This window comes from Phacochoerus africanus, chromosome X, assembly GCF_016906955.1.
Source record: "Phacochoerus africanus isolate WHEZ1 chromosome X, ROS_Pafr_v1, whole genome shotgun sequence".
NCBI classification, from domain to species: Eukaryota; Metazoa; Chordata; class Mammalia; order Artiodactyla; family Suidae; genus Phacochoerus; species Phacochoerus africanus.
In genome coordinates, this window is record NC_062560.1 from 76,398,595 (window position 1) to 76,423,018 (window position 24,424).

The following is a 24,424-nucleotide window of genomic DNA, read 5'->3' on the forward strand; positions in this document are numbered from 1 at the left end:
CTCTTCTTAGAGATGCCTCCTCTGCCAATATCAATATTTTACTATTGTCTTTGACTTTTGATAGCTGGCATTCAAACTTTCCCAACTAATTATGATGTTAGCTCTAATGATGGATGTTATGATGTATGCTGTTATTATGTTGGTTTTTTCAGATAATCTTTGTCAAAATATGAAAGTTCCTTTCTAATCCTAACTTGTAGAGAGTCCCCCCCCCCATGAATGGTATTATGTGAAATCCTTTTTCTGTATCAATTGATACAACCACATGAGTTTTTCCTCTTTTGACTGTATATATGTTTGATTATATAGATCAATTTTCAAATGTTCCAACATGTTTAACTGGAATAAATCCCACTTGGTCATGATGCATAAGTCTCTTTGTGTTGTTATTTTCAGTTTGCTAATATTTTAAGCATGTCCAAGATATATGTTTTGGGGTTTGGGTATCAGCATAAGACTGGCTTCTTAAAATAAATAGGAAGGTGTTTCTATTTTCTGGAACAGATCATGTAAAGTTGGAATTAATTTCCTATATATGCTTTGCAGAAATATTCAAAATAGTAAAATCATTTCTACCTGAAGATGATATTGTGAAGAACATTTTATTTATTAATTTAATTTCTCTAATGGTTATAAAATTAATATTGTTTCATATTTCATCTTGGTAGAGTTTTGGCAGCTGTGTTTTTCTTGGATTTGGTCCATTTTTTCTAATATTATTGTTGGTATTTTTAAATTATTATTTCATTCAACCACAGGCTCTGCTATATTTATTTTTCATTCATTATAATGGTAGTTTGCATCTTCTCTTTATTTTTGCCAGTCTGTCTAGTTTACCAGTTTTGCTTATATTTATGAGAATTATTATTATTAATTTTCTTTTTAAGACTAAATCTATGAAATATGGAAGTTCCCAGACTAGAGGTCAAATGAGAGCTATAACTGCGGCCTACACTGCAGCCATTGCAACATTGGATCCAAGCTGCATCTGTGATCTACAACACAGCTTTCAGCAATGACAGATCTTTAACCCACTGAGCAAAGCCAGGGATTGTACCTGCATCCACATAGACAATATGTTGGATTCTTAACCCAGTGAGCCACAATGGGAACACTAAGAATTATTTTTTTTAATTATTTTTTTTTGTTATCCTGTTTTCAATTTCCTTGAGATCTGCTCCCATTTTTATTATTTCCTTCCCTCTGGTTGCATTGCGTTTTTTTGCTCCCAATTTTTTTTCCACTTTTTTTGTGTTAGGAACTTCAATTAATGATTGATATTTTTCTTTTTTCTAGTTGTGGTGTAAGAAACATATTTGATATTTCTCTATGGTTTCTTAAACAGGGCTCCTAAAACACTTCAATGGTTCCTGAATGACAGTGGTGTCTTCGTTATCCTTTTAAATAACATCTGAGATTATGCTAACAAGGTGTCTTAGTGTTGACCTGCCTAGATAGCATCAAGATGGAGCTGATCACCAGGAAGGGCAAATAATTAGTTTCATCCACAGACCTTTGTTTTTGAAAGTGGGGGAGAAGAAGGCTGGAGATTAAGCTCTATAAAAACACTTGAAGAAGAAAATTTAATGACTTCTGGGTTGGTGATCATATCACAATGCTCATAAGATGGCATGTCCAGAGAGAATATGGAAGGTCTATGCACTACTTTGTCTCTAATTCTTTGCCATATGTATCTATTCCTATTCTCTTCAGGATGTTCCTGAGTAGAATCCTTTGTAATAAACTGGTAAATTTAAATAAAGTATTTCCCTGAGTTCTCTGAGCCATTCGAGCAAATTATGAAGTCTCAGAGACAAGGTCATGAGAGCCCTCAATTTACAGCAAGCCAATCAGAAGTACCAGTGACAACCTAGTAGCAAACTTGAGCCCTTAACCTATAGGGTCTATCCTACCTCCCAGTACTGTTATCCCTTGGTATCTGTCTATGGGAGGACTGGTTTCAGGAAGCATCAAGGATACCAAAACCCACAATGTTCAAGCCCCTTATATAAAATGGCACAATACAATGACTACAGTTGGTCCTCCATATAATGGGTTTCACACCCACAGTTTCAACCAACTATTGATGAAGATATTGAGGGCTGAATGTTAATGTCAGAATTAAACTGGCTTGTACGACATTTACTGTACTCAGAGTATTGATTGTTGATATTAAGAAACACTCCACTAAGCAGTTAGTGAGATGAATTTGTCTTTCATAGTGGATTTACCTTATCTCCAGCACATTTTGCTATGTTGTACTTTTATTTAAATCACTTTAATATGTGTTCTCCATTTTCTTTGAGACTTAATCTTTGACAGAAGAATTATTTAGAAATAATATTATTTGATTTTGGAGTGTTTACATTTTTCTCTTGTCTTTTTTTATATTATTCTCTAGTTTGTATTATGGTCAGAGAATATACTGTGTTTTAATTTTTATAAAATATTTTGACTCCTGCTATAGATACTAGGATATGTTCTCTGCTCATGAATTCTTTATGGTCTTTTGAAAATATGTATCTTCAGATATTGGTATATGGAGTGTTAGGCATATATTCTTCTTTCTCTTTAATCTATGTCATTAAATTTAAAATGGGTTTTTTTTGGGGGGGGAGTAACACTCTTTATTTGGGTATTTTTTCCTTACTCTGATGAAAAAAATTAAAAAAATTTAGAACAGGCTTAAGTGTTCAAAAAATGAACAGATATTAAATAGAATTTCCATATATCCCATGCCCATTTTCCCTATTTTTAACATGTTACTTTAGTATGATATATTTGCTAAAATGAATGATCCTGAATTTATTGAAATTTTCTTGGTTTTTACTTTGATTTTTATCTTTTTTGTGTGTTCCAGAATCCCATCCCATATCACGTTATATTAATTTGCCATGTCTCTTTAAGTAACCTGTGCCTATGGCAGTCTCTCAGACTTTCTTTGTTTTTGAGGACTTTGACAGTTTTGAGAATTACTGGTCAGGTATTTCTCAGGATGTTCCAATGTAGGATTGGTTTTTTAAAATCATGTTATGATAAGGATTGTGGGTCGAGTCCACAGAGGTTAGGTTGCATTTTTGCCACATCATATCAAGAATACATACATCATCATGATTATCATGATTATTGATGTTGACCTCAATCACCTGGCTGAGGTAATACTGGCCAAATTTCTTCACTAGTAAAATTACTCTTGTTTCACACTTTTCCATACTCTTTTTTCACCTCTCTTGCTCTTTGGGAAGAAGTCACTATGTATAGTCCACACTCAAAGAGTAGAAAGTTGCTCCTCCTCGAGGAGCATAATTTACATAATTTATTTATCTGGAATTTTTCTGAATTGGGGATTTTTCTCTGCTTCCTTGTTTATTAATTTATTAAATAATTGATTCATTTTGTGTCATTGTCTTTAAAATCTTTAAGGTGATAGAGCAAGAAAATATATGTGTGTATACTAACTCATGTATGTACTCATATCTATAAATATGTCTCTATGTAACCATCTGTATCTATATTAAGATAAACATGAGTACATACTGATATTTCCAACTCTAATCCATTACAAAATGGATCACTCTAGTTTACTCTTCTTGCTTATCTGTAAATTTTTCGTTCAATTGTGGAAAATATTGTTAGATCTATAAAAAATTTGACATTAATAGCAATGTCAAAATTATTATAGGGCATATGCACAGTCCCTTTTGAAAATTTTGTTTTTATTTTTCATAATGCATATAATTTAATATTTGACATTTTAACTTTTTTCAACATATGCAACAGCTGTGATATTTAATAGGTATTAACATGCATGTATTATACATATGGATGTGTCATATATTATTTAACAATTCAGCAGGTTAAGAACACTCAGAATATTTTAAATTTTTTACTATTAAAATAGTGATGCAATGGGCATACTTGTATATATCCAGGCCATTCAAATTTTCTACCTATTTGTCATTTCTTAGCCATTTTACAGGTTGTTATTTTTAATAAGTCCTTTTATTCAATCTACCATCTTACCAAATCATGTTTTGTTTGTTTCTTCTTATTTTTAGCTGATTGATCCAATTTGAGTTAAGTTTTATACAGGTATATTTTTTAACAGTGCAATTTTATTTTATTTTTCATATGGCTATCTAGTATTCCCAGCTATATTTGTTGAGAAGCCCTTTTCCTACTAAATTATCTTGGAAATATTGTCAAAAATAATTTGACCATACAGGTATTCTATTCCATTGGTCTATATGTCTGTATTTATGCGAACATCACCTTGTGTAATTTTGTAGTAAGTTTTAAAATTAGGAGGCACAAGTATTCAAACTTTGCTCTTCTCTTTCAAGATTGTTTTGCCTATCCCAATCCTTTGAGGTTCCATTTGAATTTTATAAACATTCTTTCCTATTTATGAAAAAAATCATTGGGAACTTGATAGGGATTTAATCTATAGATTGTTTTGTGTAGTGTTGACATTTTAACAATATTCTCTTCTAACCCATGACTGTGGAATTTCTTTCTATTTATTTTTGTCTTTTTAAATTTATTTCAGCTATATTTTGTTGTTTTAAATGCATAAGTCTTTTGCCTCTTTGATTAAGATTATTCCTAAGGATTTTATTATGTTTGATGCTATTGTTTCCTTTTCTGATTGTTGATTGTCAGTGTACAGAAAAATAAATGATTTTGTGTTTTTTCTATTTTAACTGAGTTTCTTATTTTCATATTTTTGGGCTTTAAAAGTTATATGCTTTTATAACTTCCATTTCTTTGTAGATATTTTCTAATTTTTTTGTTTGTATAGGAAGCCTAGTGAAATTTAGATTTCAGATAAAAAATGACTTTTTTAGCATAAGTCCTCCAAATTGTATGAGACATACTAAAAACATATTCCCTGTTGATCTGAAATTTAAATTTAATGGAACATTCTGTATTTTATCAGACAACTATGCTTGGAGAAAAGCACTCATTGATAAGGAAGACTTAGTGAATTTTTATGTTAATCAGAGATAAATTTGTAGTTCATTAAACCACAGAAATTTTTATGCTTGTCACAGTAGGTAGTTTTACTCTACTGTAGAAGTCAGCAAAGATAACCACTTGTCCAAATCTAGTCTGATGATCATTTATATATTGTCCCTGGGCTAAGTCTTTTTTCTTCACATTTTTAAATGATTGAAAATTAAAAGAAAAAGAAAAAATAGTATGGAACAGAGACCATTTATGGATACAAAGTCTAAATTATTTACTTTTTAGTTTGTGGACTTATGCAGTTTAATGAGATATAAAGAAATTAAAAGATATTTATTGCTGTGTTAAAAATTAAGAATAATTCCTTAATTTTGTTTTATTCTGGTTATGTTTTGTTATTTTGCATTCTGTATCAGGTTGCATTTCATTTCAATGACAGTAAACTTGAGGAAACAAAAATAAAAGGTACTTATTCATTCAAATAATGGTAAAGTCCAGGGGCATGTAAATTAGAATAATTTGACCAGGTATTTGACTTCATTTTTCCATGTTTCTTTTTGTTCTGCCTTCTTTCATTTGTCAGCCTTGTCATCAGAACAACTTTCCTCATTCCAACAACAGGGATTGCATATTTCCTCCTTAACACCCAGAGATGGCCTTCATCCACAGAGAAGATATCTGATCTTTGACTTTATCAGTTTGGATCATCTCTGAACTAATCACTATATAATTTGATCTAAATATACAGATTACCTTGATTGGCTTAAACATTCAGGGCCTCAAAAACAGTTAATTCTAGTCACTCGCATGGGTGAAATATAATAAAGGAATGGTAGAATAGATGTTGGAAGGCAATCACAATATCTACCATACATATATCTCAAAATATTGATCCTGACTTCTAAAAACAGTGGTCCAGAAATCCGGAAGCTTCATTTTCTACTACAGCATAACAAATTCTTCTGTAAGATTAGGATTTTAAATGCTTATCATCCAAGGTTTAGCTATTTAAATAATAACTGGAGGGGTGCAGGGAAATGCAGTGAAACCTGTGAATCCTGCCTTGGTTTTGCAAGTAGACAATAATAAATAGCATCTCTATAATTGGATTTGTTGACTCAGAACTAGATCTGATTGATTTGTTGTAGGTCAGTGCTATTTCTTCAGAGAGACATAGGAGTTATGGAGGACATACGCACAGCAGCAATGCCCCCAGATACACTGGCACTAGAGCAATATATGAATGGAAAAGGAAGAGAATATTATATTAAGTACATAAAACGAGTAAAATATTAAGTATATAAGCAAATTTTGAACTTCCAAATTTTAAAATAAAAAGCACATCTCTAGGAGTTCCCATCATGGCACAGTGGTTAACGAATCCCACTAGGAACCATGAGGTTGCGGGTTCGATCCCTGGCCTTGCTCAGTGGGTTAAGGATCTGGTGCTGCCATGAGCTGTGGTGTAGGTTGCAGACTCAGCTTGGATCCTGCGTTGCTGTGGCTGTGGCGTAGGCCGGCGGCTACAGCTCCGATTAGACCCCTAACCTGGGAATCTCCATATGCCACGGGAAATTGCCCCAGAAAAAGGCAAAAAAAAAGCCAAAAAAAAAAAAAAGCACATCTCTACCTTTACTTCTTTCCTAGGTCAGGACTTCTGTGTGAGCAAATATAGATTAGTGCTGGACTTACAGGTCATTTATAACAATATGTATCTGCAGTAATTTGCAACATTCTTTAAATAATTAATTGTAGTTAGGACTAAGAAATATTTGGGAAATTTAAATTTGACTTTTGATTTATAGAAGAGAAAAAAATTGCAACACTGTGACTATTTTCAACTTTTAAAATTTTTATTCCAGAATAATGAATTTTAAAAATGACATCATGACATTATAATTTTGTAACATTCTTTTTGAAAAATAACAGTGATACTGAAGAATTTATTAATCACAAGAGTACAGCTCAATGAATGATCATATATTAACACATCTCTGTAGCTGCCATAAAGGTAAAAATATAACATATAACCACTACCCCAGAAAATCCCTTAATATATCTTTTGAATCAGTCTTTTATTCTTTTATTTATGACTTTTATTTAGTCTTTTATTTATGACCATCAAACAAATTATTGAGTCATAAAGTAGTTTTGTCTGTTTGTATAATTATATAGAGCCATAAAGCATACATGCTTTTCTGTTTGGCCTGATTCACTTAATATTTTATTTGTGAAATTCTGTTGCATACATTGGTGATTGATTGATAAATATATTTGGGCTATAATATAAACATCTGGGCTGCTTTTACTTTGCTGGTATGAACATTCTTATGTATGACTTTTGGTACACATGTGTACATATTTCCTTGAAGTATATATTTAGGAGTAAAACTTCTAGGTCATAAATATGCATAAAATAACCTCAGAGATAATATTAAATAATTTTTCAAATTGGCTATACCATTAGAAGATTTCTAATTACCCTAAATCCTTGTTATTACTAATCATATCAATTAGTTATATTAATTTTAACAATTCAGATAGATTTGTAGTTATATATCATTGTGGATTAATTTTCATTTTTCTAGTTACTAATTGCCTTGAGCAGATTTTCACATGTTTTAATATACATTCAAGTGCCTTTTTTTGTTTTGAATTGCATATTCAAAACTCTTACACATTTTTCTATTGGATTTTACATCTTTTTTATTAATTTGAAGGATTTTTAATGTATTTTAATTAATTTTGAGTATTTTGCCAGTTAAATGTGTTGCAAATATTCTTTTACACTCTAAGTCTCTCATTATATTCACTTAATGGTGGTGTCTTTTGAAGAATAGATGTTCTTAAATTAAGTTCAATCTCTAATTTTTCATTCTGTTTAGTTCTTTTTGTGTGTAATTGAAGAAATCTTCACCCTCCATAAAATCATTAAAATAGTCTTTTATAGCATCCTTTAAAAATTGTATTTTATTTATTTTTATATCTATAATCTGCTTTAATTTTGGGATATGAATACAGTATGTGTCAAGTTTTTTTCCATGTGCGTTTCTAATGGATCAGGCACCATTTATTGAAAAATTCTCTGCACAGCCACCTTTAACAAATATTGGGTCCAATATAAGTGTACTTATTTCTGGTCTCTGGAATTATTTAATTAATCTATTTGTCTATATCTGTGAAATGTCAAATATTTGTAGTTTTAAAATAAATATTATTAGTAGAGTATGTTCTCTAATTTTGATTTTCCTCAATATATTTTGTCTAATCCTGGTCATTTGCATTTTCTTATAAATTTTAGAATCATTTTATCAATTTACATATAAAATATTTTCTGAGATTTTTGACTTAGGTGGCATTGGGTTTCTAAAAATTTAATATGTTTACAATACTGTTTTCTGATGTATAACATAGAATATCATTTCACTTGTTTAGTTCAATTTCTTTCAATAATATTTTATAGTGTTTTATATAAAGATCTAATATCTAATTTTATTTATTGTGAGATATTTTATTTTTTAACTCAATGATAAATAATATCTTAAAATTTGAAGTATTAATTTGTGGTGTATAGAAATAAGTTGTTTTTTTATATTGACCTGGTATCCAAGAAACATACAATATTAATATATTACCTTCAAACATTTTTTGAGTGTATTCTTTCTGGGATTTTTTACAAAAACATTAATGCCATCTGTGAGAGGCAGTTTTAATTATTTATTTCTAATCCTTACATGTTTTTTTATTTGTATTGCCTTATTGAATTATTTAGATACAATATCAAACAGAGGTGATAGCAAGGTTCTAGGTTAGCACACATTTGATACCTAAAAATATTTTTGTCAAACTAGTGAGTATAAGGAGATTGACTAATTGTTTCTAACTATGCTGGAAAAAAAGTAGGGAAAGAGGAGGATGAGCTCAAATATTTAAATTTCCAGCTCAACTGATGCATAAGTGACTTGAAGTTTCCTATCTCTGCCCTGAGACACTTAACACTTACAACCATAGAACTGAGACTTCTGAAAACCAAACTCAGAATGTCATCTTGGAAGTGGCTAAATTATAAGATGAATTAAATTTCCAATGTCAGATGTGTCTTCTTTTAAAGTAAGGACATTAATTACCAAGGAACGAGGTCCTGAAAAATTTAAACAGAGATAAACAGCATATCGGAATGAAATTGATGATACTGAACCTATAAATTTTACTTGATCTTCTTTGTCAGTGGGAACAGCAATTCCACCCCTGACTGAGAGGTTATCCATCCTTTGCCTGAGAAATCTTTAACAGCCTCCCGTGAGTTATTTGCTTTGAAAGTTTCTTCTACTGAAGAGCTGTCTCACTAGCCTTCTTTGCCTCTACATATATAACTAGACTCAAGTCCCAGTAGGCCTTGGGAGATGATATACAAAGCCCAATTTATAAGAAGTTATGCTAAATACTGTAAATTAATTGTATAATTTTTTAAAATATATTAAGATAGAAGTCTGAAAATATACATGGAAATGGATATTTAAAGTGTGGAATAAATCGTGGAAGGAACATACCATTGCGTCAGACTCAATTTACTAATGTAGGCTCAATAAGTGGAGATTCTGGGTTCAGTGTTTTAGTTTGAAGAGGCTTACCCTATTTATTCCATTGCTTGGCTAATTAATAAAGTAAAAGATGGCCTACGATAAATAAGTTGAAATTCCAAAACTACCCTGGTAAAGTCTAGAGGAAGATATCTAGAGACTTAAAGAGCTTGGAATGTGAGAATAGATTTATAATGTAAAATCTGCTCACCCACCCAGGAAGACACATTTTTTACCACAACCTATAAAAAATGGCTATCAATGGGATTTCTGAGTCATATGGCATTTTTCATCTACAATTTTTTTTTAAGATTTGGCTGTATCATTTTACCTTCCCAGCAGCAATATATAATAGCTTCTGTTGCTCTGCATCCATTTCAAAACTTGTTTTTTCATTCTATAGTGTATCTAGTGGTATCTCATTGTCATTTTAACTTTCATTTCCCTAATGACTAGTTGTGCAGAGCATATTTTCATGTAGTCATTCTTTCTTATGTTGTTTATTTTATTATTATAGAGTCATAAGAGTTCTATTTTGTTCTTTTCATATCTTTTGTTTCTTTGTTCATTATGTTCATGTTTTTCTTTATGTTCATGTTTTTCATAAGAGTTCTATTTTGTTCTTTTCATATCTTTTGTTTCTTTGTTCATTATGTTCATGTTTTTCTTTATGTCCTTACATCTATGGCAAGTTTTAAAATAGTTGTTTTAATATATTTTATACTAATTTTGTCATCTCTGTCATTACACCATTTTTTTCCTCTGTTGAATGGTTGTCTTATTGTTCTATATTACATAGCTTTGCTTCTTTACACATTTAGTACTTTTTTGAGGGCTGTATGAAAGGTATTGTGAATTTTGCATTGGGTTCTGAAATAGCTTTTTAATTTTTAAAGAGTACTGAAGTTTTTGAGGCTCTCTTTTAAGCTCTTTTTTGGTAGGTCTAGATAATTTTTTTCTCTAGGGATAATTTAACACCACTTCAAAGACTTGGCCATTCTTCTGTCTCTGCTGAATATCCCATGTATTCACTAAAGTGCTCCAGTCTCCCTGGAGGGAATTCAAATAATTATTTTTCCCATGTAAAGTCCAGAAATTATTCTGAACTCAGAATTTGTTCTTTGTCTGCATCCTGAGATTTCACCCCATACATGCACAGATTAATATTCAGACAAATAGTCAGGGAGCTCTATGCATATTTCCAGAACTGTCTGAAAAGACCCTATTTTCTGGAACTCTTTCCACAGAATTTTGCTCCCTTAGCTTCTTTGTTCTCTGGTCTTTGTATCTTCAAAGTGGGAAGATTCTGTGATCTGCTTGGATAATTCCGGCTGTGCCGCAGTCCAGAAATTGCCTAAAGGAAGAAATCATGGGTGATGGTTAGGGATCTTCCTATTATTATTATTTTTTTTGCCCCACTCAGGAATCAGATTTGTACCGCCTATCATCAAATGACAAAAATAGGTATTTCTTATATGTTTTCCTATTTTCTAGTTGTTTATGGTGGAAGAGTAATTCTGGATCTCTCTGATTAGAAGCAGAAGTCTCCACTCTACTCTCGATTCATGTTTATCGTCAAGTCTTTCAATCTAGGTGCTAAGAAAAGGTATTACATCTTGCTCTAAGATTTAATTTGCTGGGTTTTTTTGTTTCATTTTAACATATCTAGGAGATTTGTTTTTCTTATTTATCTTGCTAGGATTGCTTTGGGCTTTACAATATCTATCTCCATTTAGGCAAATTTAATTTTATGGCCCTTAGTATAGTTTTGTAATATTCCTTTAGTTTTCATTTATCGTTTAAAATTTAGTTTCAATAACTAAAGTTTTTTTCTATTAAAATTATTTTTGCATTCCACTTTTTAATGATTGTTCTTTGAATTAAATAAAACTATTATATTTCCATGCATTCATTTTGTAATTGGTCACCTTATTGAAATTGTAATTATACTTCAGTTGATTGCTTTGAGTTTTTCAGGGATTAAAATCTGACCAATTTTATTTTACTGATTGCTTTTTGAATATATGTTAAACTGTTAATCACAATATTGAACTTCTTTTGTGGTTGAGCTAAAACAGATAAATAACTGTTCACTTAATTAACTAGTTGGGTTAAAGAAATTGCTCTTGGATTTAGGACTTCAACTGTTTTCCATGCCGTTATTTCTTACTTATTCATAAGTATATTTTGATCTTATGAATATTGTTTTTTATTTGAATACTGATTTGACAACAGCTCATACATTTTAATAGAGTATATTTCCCAACCACCCCACCTGCAGCACTGAAAGGGTTATGTGAGTCATTGTTCTCTTATGGCCACAGGACCATGGGATGATTTTCCAGTCATGGGAGAGCATCACACACTACATACGCTGATTTTACTGCATGATTATTTCTGTGAATAAAACATTCTACAACCTGTGCAATGTGTGTGGAGTCATCCAGGTGACTTGGAACACATAGAAAATGCAGAGGGTCAAGGGCTATACCGCAGCAGCTTTGGAACAATACTTGCAAAAATCCCCAACTACTTGGAGATATATAACACACTTCTAAATAATACATGCTTCAAAGAAGTCTCAGGACAAATTATTAAAATATTTTAAACTAAATGAATACAAAACTACAATTTATCAAAATTTGTGTTAATGTAGCAAAAACAATGATTAGGGGGAAATTTTTAACACTATGTGTGGTGTGTTAGCAATGAAGAAAGATCTAAAATCAGTAATCTAATCTTTCACCAAAGGCAATTAGAAAAAAAAGAAAAGAAATAGTAAAAATTAGAGCAGAAATCAATGAAATTGAAAACAGGAAATAGCGAAAATCAGTGAAACCAAATCTGAATTAAAAAAAATAATTACAGTTGATTTGCAATGCTTTGTCAATTTCTGCTGTACAGCAAAGTGACACATTCATACATACCTATAAAATATTTAAGTGGTTTTCCATGTCTTGGCTATTTGAGTAGTGCTTCAATGAACATAGGGTTGCATGTGTCATTTGAATTGTAATTTTATCCTGATATACTACCTGGAGTGGGATTTCTGGGTCATATGGTAGTTCTATATTTAGTTTTCTGAGGTACCTCCATACTGTTTTCCATAGTGGTTATAACAATTTACATTTTCACCAACAGTGTAGAAGTGTTCCCTTTTCTCCACATCCTCCCCAGCATTTGTTACTTAAAATCTTATTAATGATAGCCATTCTGACCAGTATGATGTAGATTACCACATTGTAGTTTTGATTTACATTTCTCTAATAATTAGTGAATTTGAGCTTTTTTTATGTGCCTATTAGCCATCCATATGTCTTATTTGGAGAAATATCTATTTAGGTATTCTGCCCATTTTTCAACTGGGTTGCTTTGTATTGTTTTGTTTTGTTTTTTTGCTGGTGAGTCGTATGAGTTGTTTTAGTATTTTAGAGATTAAGCCCTTGTTGGTTGCATCGTTTACAACTATTTTCTTCTAATCTGTAGGTTGTCTTTTTGTTTCTTTGTTTCCTTTGCTGTGTAAAACTTGTAAGTTTATTTATTTAGTTATTTTGTCTTTTTAGGGCTGCACTCATGGCATATGGAGGTTCCCAGACTAGGGGTCGAATTGGATCTGTAGCTGCCAGCCTACACCACTGCCACAGCAATGCCAGAACTGAGCTGCATCTATGACCTACACCACAGCTCACAGCAACACCAGATCCTTAACCCACTGAATGAGGCCAGGGATTGAACCCATGACCTCATGGATGCTAGTTAGGTTTGTTAACCACTGAGTCATGACAGTAACTCTGGCATTTGTTTATTTTTGTTTTTATTTCTATTGTCTTGGGAGACCAACCTAAGAAAATGTTTGTATGGTTGATGTCAGAGTAGGTTTGCCTATGTTCTCTTCTAGTCTTATTGTGTTTTGTCTTATGTTTAAGTCTCTAAGCCATTCTGAGTTTATATTTGTGCATGGTATGATGAGGTTTTCTAGTTTCATTGATTTACATGCAGCTGCCCAGTTTTCCCCAGCACCACTTGCTGAAGAGACTATTTTTCCCATTTTATATTCTTGCCTCCTTTGTTACAGATTAATTGACCGTAGGTGTCTGGGTTTATTCCTGGATTCTCTATTATGTTCCATAGGTCTATATGTCTGTTTTTGTAGTGGTACCATACTGTCTTGATGATGTTACCTTTGAAATATTGTTGAAGTCTGGGATATTTATGTCTCCTACTTGGTTCTTGTTCCTCAGGATTGCTTTGGAAATTCTGGGTCTTTTATGATTCCATATAAATGTTTGAATTGTTTGTTCTAGTGCAGTGAAAAACTGTCATAGGAAACAAATCTGATTATTTGTGAAAAGTAAAATTGATAAACATTTATTCAGGCTAACCAAAGGACTGTGTTCCTCATTGAATTGTCTTGGAAATTTTGGGAAAATTAATCGAATTAATGTGTGACCTTTATTTCTGGATTCAATTATTTTTAATTGATCTATACATCTGTCTTTATGATGGTAACACAGTTTGGATGGTTATAACTTTGAAGTAACTTTGGAGAAATGTGAATCTTCAAACTCTTTTTTTTTTCTTTTGTAGGGCTGTGCCCAAGGCATATGGGGTTGAATAGAGCTGTAGCTACCAGCCACAGCTATAGCCACAGCAGTGCAGGATCCAAGCCATGTCTGCAACCTACACCATGGCTCATGGCAACAATGGATCCTTAACCCACTGAGCAAGGCCAGGAATCAAAGCCATGTCCTCATGGATACTAGTCAGTTCTGTTACCACTGAGCCGCAACAGAAAACCTCCAAAATGTTTTTTTTTAATCATCTTGTATATGCTAGATTTTTTGCTTTTTCATATGAATTTTAAAGTCGGTTTGTAAATTATTAAAATGAAGTCAGTTGGGATTTTAATAGGGATTACATTAAATCTGTAGATCAATTTGGGTAGATTGTCATTTTTAAAATCTGGTCTTCTATTCATGAATTTGGGTTTATTTTGATTTTTGAAGTCCTTAATTTATTTCGGTATTTTTTTCTAGTTCTCAGAGTATTAGTTTTGAACTGCTTTTGCTAATTTTATTTCTGAATATTTTGTGCTTCTTAATGTTATTGAAAGAGGACTTTATTTTTATGTATACACATTTCTTTTTTTCTTTTTTCTTTTTTAATTTTTTTATTTTTTATTGTTATTTATCCAATATATTTTTTTTCTACTGTACAGCATGGTGACTCAGTTACACATACATGTATACATTCTTTTTTTCTCCTATTATCATGCTCCATCATAAGTAACTAGACATAGTTCCCAGTGCTACACAGCAGGATCTCATTGCTAATCCATTTCAAAGGCAATATTCTGCATCTATTAACCCCAAGCTCCCAATTCATCCTACTCCCTCCCCCTCTCCCTTGGCAACCACAAGTCTATTCTCCAAGTCCATGATTTTCTTTTCTATGGAAAGGTTCATTGTGCCATATATCAGATTTAAGAAATGTGATATCATGTGGTATTTGTCTTTCTCTTTCTTACTTTACTCAGGATGAGAGTCTCTAGTTCCATCCATGTTGCTACAAATGGCATTATTTTGTTCTTTTTTATGTCTGAGTAGTATTCCACTGTGTATATATTCCACATATTCCTAATCCAATCATCTGTCGATGGACATTTGGGTGGTTTCCATATCTTGGTTATTGTGAATAGTGCTGCAATGAACATGTGAGTGCATGTGCCATTTTAAGGAATGTTTTGTCCAGATATATGCCCAAGAGTGGGATTACTGAGTCATATGGTAGTTCTATGTATAGTTTCATAAGGCACCTCCATACTGTTCTCCATAGTGGTTGTACCAGCTTACATTCCCACCAACAGTGCAAGAGGGTTCCCTTTTCTCCACACCCCATCTAGCATTTGTTATTTGTGGACTTCTTAATGATGGCCATTCTGACTGGTGTGAGGTGGTATCTCATGGTAGTTTTGATTGGCATTTCTCTAATAATCAGGGATGTTGAGCATTTTTCATGTGCTTCTTGGCCATCTGTACATCTTCCTTGGAGAACAGTCTAGTCAGGTCTTTTGCCCATTTTTCCATTGGGTTGTTGGCTTTTTTGCTTTTGAGTTGTATAAGTTCTTTGTATATTTTAGAGGTTAAGCCCTTGTCAGTTGCATCATTTGAAACTATTTTCTCTCCCATTCTGTAAGTTGTCTTTTGTTTTCTTTTTCGTTTCCTTTGCTGTGCAAAAGCTTGTCAGTTTGATGAGGTCCCATTGGTTTATTTTTGCTTTTATTTCCGTTGCTTTGGGAGACTGACCTGAGAAAACAATTGTAAAGTTGATGTCAGAGAATGTTTTGCCTATGTTTTCTTCTAGGAGTTTGATGGTGTCTTGTCTTATATTTAAGTCTTTCAGCCAATTTGTGTTTATTTTTGCACATGGTGTGTTCTATTTCATTACATTTAGCTTCTTATCTTCTTCTCTGTTCATCTGTGCATTTATCCATCTATTTTAATATCTATATATAACAGAATTTTCTGTCTTAAAAATGTTTTGATAATTTATATTTTGAAGTCAATTTGTGATAACTTGCATGTCCCTGAGCCTTTAACAAATTTGCAATTTTAACATATTTTAATTATTTATTAATGATAATATGGTATATTATTATAAAAATACATTTATTTAGGATTTTCCATTGTGGTGCAGCAAAATTGAATCTGACTAGAATTGGTGAAGATGCAGTTTCAATACTTAGCCTCACTCAGTGGGTCAGGGATCCAGCATTGCTGTGAGTTGTGGTGTAGTTCACAGAAGCAGCTCTGATCTGGCTTTGCTGTGGCTGTGGTGTAGGCCAGCTGCTGTGGGCTCTGATTTGACCCCTAGCCTGGGAACTTCCATATGTGATGAATACAGCCCTAAAAACAAACAAACAAACACAAAATCACTTTATTTGATTGTGTGTGAAAAAGAATATGTTTTCATTCCCTTATTTTTTCTCTTTGTATTTCTTCTTTTTTTTTTTGGTTTTTTGTTAATTGACTGATTGATCAAGTTCTTGGTCCTATTTTTTTTTCCTAGTGGAATATACATTTTTTTTTCTTTCCTGCAGCATGTATTAAATATGTACTATTTTACTATATTGGCTATTCCAGAAAAAAAGTATGGAGGTGTATTTAGAAATTGTGTCTAATCATGTCCTGGGAAATGTGTAAGCAATAAATGATATGTCTATATACAGATTTTCCAAACATTAATGTTTGATCCTGAAAGTTCATTTGAGCACTACTTGCAAAATTAGGAGAGGGATAACATCTTATGGTAAAACATAGTGCCATGATAGACTTCTAGCTCTCAGAAGTTAATTTCTTGTTAATCAGGTCAATGATTATGATTCCATACAACAATATTTTGAGAATCTGAATACAAATATTTTTTGGATCCACAAAACCTATTTTATCCCCTTCTCAATTGCCTATTCTCCTTGAGAATCAGAAAATTATTTTATTTTCCATATAGTATTGATATTAAACAGTTTTTAACTGTCTACAAGTGAGAAAAATCCAATAGGAAAATAAGAAAAAAAATTGTGTATTTAGCTCTGACGAAGAACTACTAAAGCTCTGTATGTGTGTGTATGTTTATGTGTTTCTGAGTGTAGATGCTTTCTCACAGATTCCAAATATTTTCAGTAGTGGTTTCTATGCTTGATCTTAGCACTGAAATCTGGGATTTTATTTAAATATGTCCTTTCATTTTCTTAAAACTTGTGAAAATTCATAATGGCAAACTGTTATTGAGTACCTTTATGGCAATAAAGTCTGTCCATCTGAAAAAAAAAATGAGAAGCTGAGCCTATGATTTGACATTTAGATTATTGCATCCATATTCACCAGAAATTTTTTATGAAATTACTTTTATGTTTGATTTGAAATCTTCCAGTTTCAAGATGCATGATCATCATTGTTTTATAAGTTATATTTTCAAAGGTAATATAACTAATTAAAGATTAACTTCTTAGATACCACACGGAAGATTCAAAGTTCTGGCCTAAAAGGCTTTATCTACATTTGTTTGGCAAACCTTTGGAAATGGTTCACATTACCCATTCAATCCAGGTTAATGCACCTAAATATAGAATTAAATTGAGTTTTTCCATTTTTTATATAAAATATACATATTTCCTAACAAAATTTACAAATGCAGCAAAAATAACTTTACAGTCCAATAAAGCCGGTTCACTATAGCATTTCTCACACCTATAAATATTAGGGTATCTTAAATTTAACTTTGACTTTATAAAGCCCCAAAATATTGTCACTAAAGAGAAAAAACCTATTTTACCTAAATTTAATGCTTTCCACTTTATTGCACACTGTCTCCCTATCATCCATTAAACCTGTTGTAAGCCATTGAGAATTTTTTTTTTCCACTGGGTGTTGCAAGACATGTTTTTATAATATTTTCTTAGCCTCTTGGCTGAAAACTCCATATCTTGTCCTTCCTTACTTTGTCCCATCTTCCTGCTTGAGAAACAGTCACGGTGATGGTAAATGACTTAAGCTTAAGAACAAAGACCTAAAGGCATGGGTTATTCACGGGGTCAGCTGAAAGAGGACATAATACATTGGTCTAGGCACACCGGACCTGTGCAGATTGGCATGCCATTTGCACAAGCATGATATGTCCTCTAAAGAGTAAGAGAAAGAGGAACCTCATGGCCAAGTGGTTTATGAGTGGTCATTAGCAGAATATGCATTAGCAAAGAGAACCAAGGTGCAAACCTAGGCACACAGGGTTGCTGCAAATAGGCATGCCATTTGCAGAAGCACAGTGAGGATTCTCTGAAATGCTATGCAGAGATAGCTAACTCATATGCTAATGATTCTTAAATGCCTGAAGTTTAGAGTAAAAGTTTAACCATCTACCAGCTAAGTTCCTTTTAAAATAATGAAAGAACTTATAAAATAATAATAAAAAAGCCTATATCCTGCACCTACAACCCCCTTTTCATTTGACCTAATCCTCAAGAGCACAATAAAAGCAGTGTGGTTTCTTGAGGCAGGGCTCTTGGTCCCTGAGACCTTGAGTCCCCCGGTTCCCACCTTTACTTAAGATAAATGTCTCTGTGTCTTGTTTTATGTTAACTTTTTTTTCCTTAAGTTCCACAGCACCCGTTCTTCAGTCCCATCCTGCTGAGCTGGTCTCGGCAAGTGGGGAATACCGTAAAATTAATTTTCACATTTATAGAATTGCTTCTTAGCCTATGTGGTCATTCATTCTTAAGTGTGTTTTTTATAGTACCAACTAGCAATAATGACTATACCAACACAGTTTCTAATGGCAGGTTGCATTAGGACAGTGTCCAAATTATGTAGTTTTAGCACTGCTATATTTTTGCTGAATTTTATTATCCCTTTTAAATCTTGAAAAAAAAATGTCATAGCTCAATGTTGAATGTGCTGTTCTTTGTCTCTTTTTATAAATGTACTGAAATAGCAAAAATATCTAATGGGAAGATACTTTAGGGTTTTAATTTAGTCATGCTGCAAATTATAGACCATGATTTGTTACACAAATTATGCATAATTTGGCTAATGACTAAACTATTTTACCCTCGTTTGCTTATTTACAATATACGATCTTTATATATTTACATTAATCTATGTAAAGCCATAAAATGAGCAAAGATATTATGAAACATAATTGAAATTGGCTTAGATCTTGACTAAAAAACTCTTTTGTTCAAACTCATAAATTTATCTACATTTAATATATCTAAACCCAATACATATTTTTCAAATGTTGCATGCTCTCATATTTGAAGAAGTTATTAGATAGTTTTTCTAATATATAATAAGTGAATATTAGTTTAGGTCATTTGAGGTGTTTAGGCCTAATTACTGACATGTAGGAGTTATATAATTCATGTAAAAGTTATATTTTATTTTTATAAATTACAGTAAAGCTCTAAATATGTGCTAAGCAATTTTACAAACACCTTTGCATACATTATATCATTCAAAAAGCAGAAAAATAGTATGTTTTATAAATGAAGAAATTAAGATTCAGAGGAATTTAATAACTTGTTCAATATCTATTTTGTGACAAAGATAGGCTGTAAATCCACATTTTTATTTATTTATTTTTGCTTTTTAGGGCCACACCTGCAGCACAGGGAGGTTTTCCAGACTAGGGGTCTAAATGGTGCTTCAGCTGCTGGCCTACTCCACAGCCATAGCAACACCAGATCTGAGCCACATCTGTGACCTACACCACAGCTCACAGCAACACATGATACTTAACCCACTGAGCAAGGCCAGGGATTGAACCCGCAACATCATGGTTACTAGTTGGGTTTGTTGACCACTGAGCCACGACGGGAACTCCAAATCCACATTTTTAAACATGTCACTTCATTCTGTCAATCAGTCTATATATTTAAATGCTTACTATGTATAAAGATTGTCTAGTGCAAACACTGCAGCTGAGAATGAAACAAAGAAATTTCTGGCCTTCAGACAATTTATATTCTAATGGAGAAAAATAAACTTGCAAATAAATCAGTAAAATTACTTCAGTAACTAAACATCATGATGAAAATAAAATAAGGTAATATAGCAGAGATTGACAGGCTAACATGGCCAGTAAGGACACTAGTGGGGGTCATTTCAGGAAAAATAGTTCTGAAGAGTTGATATTTGACTTTAGGCTTGAATGATGAGAAGTAATCAACTGTGTAAAATTTGGGAGGCAGAGCAAGATGGCAGAGGAGTGAGAGGTCATGTTCACCGTGTCCCAAAAACACATCAAAAAAACACATCTACATGTAAAACTACTCACACGGAACATCAACTGAATGCTGGCAGAAGAACTTAAACCTCCAAAAAGGGCAAGAACCTCTTGACAAAACTGGGTAGAATAAAAGAAAAAGAGAGAGAGAGAAAGAGAAAAGGAATCAGGACAGGACTAGCATTCCTGAGAGGGAGCCATGAAGGAGAAAAGGAACCCATATCTTGGGAAGCAGCCTAACTGATGGAAAGATCAGCCAAGTCAGCAGGACCTCAAAGTCACCAAGAAAAACACACCTGCTGGACTGAGAAGAGCAAAGCAGAGTGAGAGCTGCACAGATAATCTGAACCAGCAGCCTGGACACCACAGCCTGAGACATTTGGGTGGGGGCTGGGTGCTTGGACTTAGGCTCTGGAGGTCAGTCCCTGGAAGAGGACTTGGGCTGGCTGTGTTAGCATAAGAGGCTGAGGAGCAGTGTGCCATGGGCAGGGGAGCAGTAAGCCATGGGCTGAGGAGGGGAACACCTTGGTAGGTGGAACCAAGGAGAAGATCTGGACCCACAGGAGAGGCAAGATGCCATTGTTAGGGAGGGCAAGAGGTGGAATGGCAGACTGCCATAGGAACCTCCCTGCACTGGAGTGTGTGCATGCCCACAGGCTTAGAGGGTAGGGCAGCTCTGGCACAGGCTACGGGCAGTGAGAAGCCTCTTGCTCATTTAGGGGAGATTGGGTGCTTCTTGTGCAGGCTACCAGTGGCCAGGCATCTCTTGTGTGGGCTAAGGGCATCAGGGGGGCTAAGTGTGACATGGTGCCTCTTGCAAGATCCACAGGTGGCAAGGACAGGCTGTAGCAATCATCGCAGAGGCCAGAGGGAGGCATGGCTTGCCACCACTGTGGGCCTGTGAGTGGGTTCCACCTCGACCCCACTCACCTCAGGGGTTGGCAAAAAAGAAAAAAAGTGGGCATTCCAACCAAGCACCATATGCTGTTTCTCTCATTCCTCTGGGAACACACCCACCCTGAAGCTGCCACTGCCAAATGCTCTAGGTGACGCTCAGACACTTGGTCACTGTCCCTTCCCAAGACCCTACAACTAGGAGCAGCTGGTGCAGCACCTCCTGTGTGGACTAAGTGGGACAGGGTTCTTCTTACATGGTCTGCAGGCAGCAGGGGCAAACTGCCACAGTTATCCCTGATTCCAGATGTGGGTGTGGCCCACTGCCACTGGGGATACCTGAACAAAAATCACTTGTAACCTCATTCACCTCAAGGGCACCACAGAGGAGGGCATTGTGACTGAACACCATCTGTTGGTGCTCTCACAACCCTGGAAACATACCAGCCCTGCTGCTGCCACTGCCAAACGTTCTGGGCAGTACCCATATGCCTGATTTCTGTTACTTCCCAGGATCTGGCAACTAGGATCAGACTGTGCAAAACCTCCTGTGTGGTCTAAGTGAGACAGGTTGCTTCATACATGGTCTACAGGTTGTGGGGTCAAATCACCACAGTTATCACTGATTCAAGAGACAGTCAGGGCCCCTTTCCAATAGGGGTCCCTGAACAGGCACCACCTGTGGTTCCAATCACCTCAGAGGAGGGCATTGCAATTGAACACAGGCTGGTGTTGCTCTCATTCCCCTGGACACTCATGCACCCTGCTGCTACTTCTGCCAAATGTTCTGATAACCTTGAAGATCTGCCTAAAGCTTATTACCACTTCCCAGGGCCCTGCAACTAGGAGCAGCCTGTGCCACCTTCCTGCAGGTCCTTGCTGCTGTTTAGAGTCCAACCACCAGGCACTGACTACTAGCCTTACCCATGGCCTCCTTCTCCCTGAAAACACACTGAGCATCCTGGGAACACCAGCCTGCTCACACTGAAGAAAGAGATAGCAAATATTCAAACTCCCACACCAAAAATAAATAGTAACCCCCCCCAAAAAAAATACAAAGGGTTATCCTGGCATAGAAATAGACTTACAAGACTACAGTTTGGCTTCCCCAAACTCACAGAAAAAGAAAAATACAAGCAAGATGAAGAAGCCAAGAAAGGAACAGGAGAATTCTCCTAAAGCAGTCAACAATGAATGGACTCCTGCAGTCAGACAGACATTGAGTTCAAAATGGAGCTATTGAAAATACTGAAGGAATTAAGAGAGGATATGAACAGTAATGCAGATTCCTTTAGAAAGGAACTAGAAAATATAAGGAGGAGCCAAGAAAAACTAGAAAATTCATTTGCAGAGATACAAACTGAGCTAAAGGCAATAAAGGGCAGAATGAATAATGCAGAGCAATGACTTAGTGGCATGAAAGATAGAATAATGGAAACCACCCAATCAGGACAGCAGACAGAAAAACAAAAGAAAAAAAACATGAAAGCAATATAAGAGACCTATGGGATAATATAGGTCAATCTACACATAATCTACACATAAGAGGGATTCCAGAAGGAAAATAAAACAAAAAAGGGGGATTGAAAATATATTTGAAGAAATTATGGCTGAAAACTTTCCAAATCTAAAGCACACTGCTATCAAGATACAGGAAGCACAGAGGGCCCCAATCAAGTTGAACACAAACAGGCCCACACCAAGACATATTGTAATAAAATGGCAAAACTTAAAGAGAGGATTCTAAAGGCAGCCAGAGAAAAGCAAAGCATTAATTATTAGGGAAACCCCATAAGGCTATCAGGTGATTTCTCTACAGAATCAATACAGGCCAGAAAGGAGTGGCAAGATATATTTAAAGTGCTGAAAGGAAAAAATTTGCAACCTAAAATACTCAATCCAGTAAGAATATATTTAAAATTGAAGGGGAAATAAAGAATTTCTCCAACAAGTAACACTAAAAGAGTACATCAATAAGAAACCAATTCTAAAAGAAAACTGAAAGAGCTTTTCTAAATTAAAAAAAGAGAGAGAGAGACAGAGAAAAAAGAAAAAAAAGAAGAATTAGGACGGAGGAAACTACAATTGGAAGCAGTCACTTAAATAAGCCAGAATATAGATATAAACATGAAGATGTTAAAAAAAATAAAATAAAAAATAAAAAAATAATAAAAAAAATTTAAAAAAGGACATCAAAATCATACAATGTTGGAAAGGAAAGTAAGAAAATATAGATTATTTTTTTTTTATTTTAATGATGTGTTTGAGCCTATATGACTATCAGGCAAAAGCAAGCAGATATAGGAAGAGGTTAATATACTTAAAAATCAGGGCAACCACAAGTCAAAACTAAACATTACATTCACAAAAACTGAAAAGAAAAGTACTCAAGCATCAAATAAATGGAAACTGTCCAACCCAAAAAAGAAAAGAGGAACATAGAATCAGCTGGAAAACAGGGTTTAAAATGGCAATAAATAATCATCTATCAATAATCACCTTAAATGTCAATGGAATGAATATTCCAGTCAAAAGACACAAAGTGGAAGATTGGATAAAAAAGCAAAAATGTCAATCTGCTGTCTACAAGAGACTCACCTTTGGGCAAAGGACACATATTTATTGAAAGTGAAGGGATGGGAAAAGATATTTCATGCCAATGGACAAGACAGAAAAGCAGGAGTTGCAATACTCATATCAGACAAAAGAGACTTTAAAAAGAAGGCCACAAAGAAAGACAAAGGAGGACACTATTTAATGGTTAAAAGATCCATTCAAGAATAGGATATTACTATCATCAATATACATGTCCCTCAAATAGGAGCACCCAGACACCTCCAACAAATATAACAGACATAAAAGGAGAAATTGATGGGAATACAATCATAATAGGAGACCCTAACACCCCACTCACAACAATGGAAACATCCTCTAGACATAAAATCAATAAGGCAACAGAGACCCTAAAGTACACAATAGAAAAGTTAGACTTAATTGATATCTTCAGGACACTACATCCAAAAATATACATTCTTCTCAAGTGCACATGGAACATTCTCAAGAATTGATCACATATTGGGACACAAAGCTAACCTCAACAAATTTAAGAGGATAGAGATTATTTCAAGTATCTTCTCTGACCACAATGGCATGAAAGTAGAAATCAACCACAGTAAAAGAAGTGAGAAAAAACCTACTACATG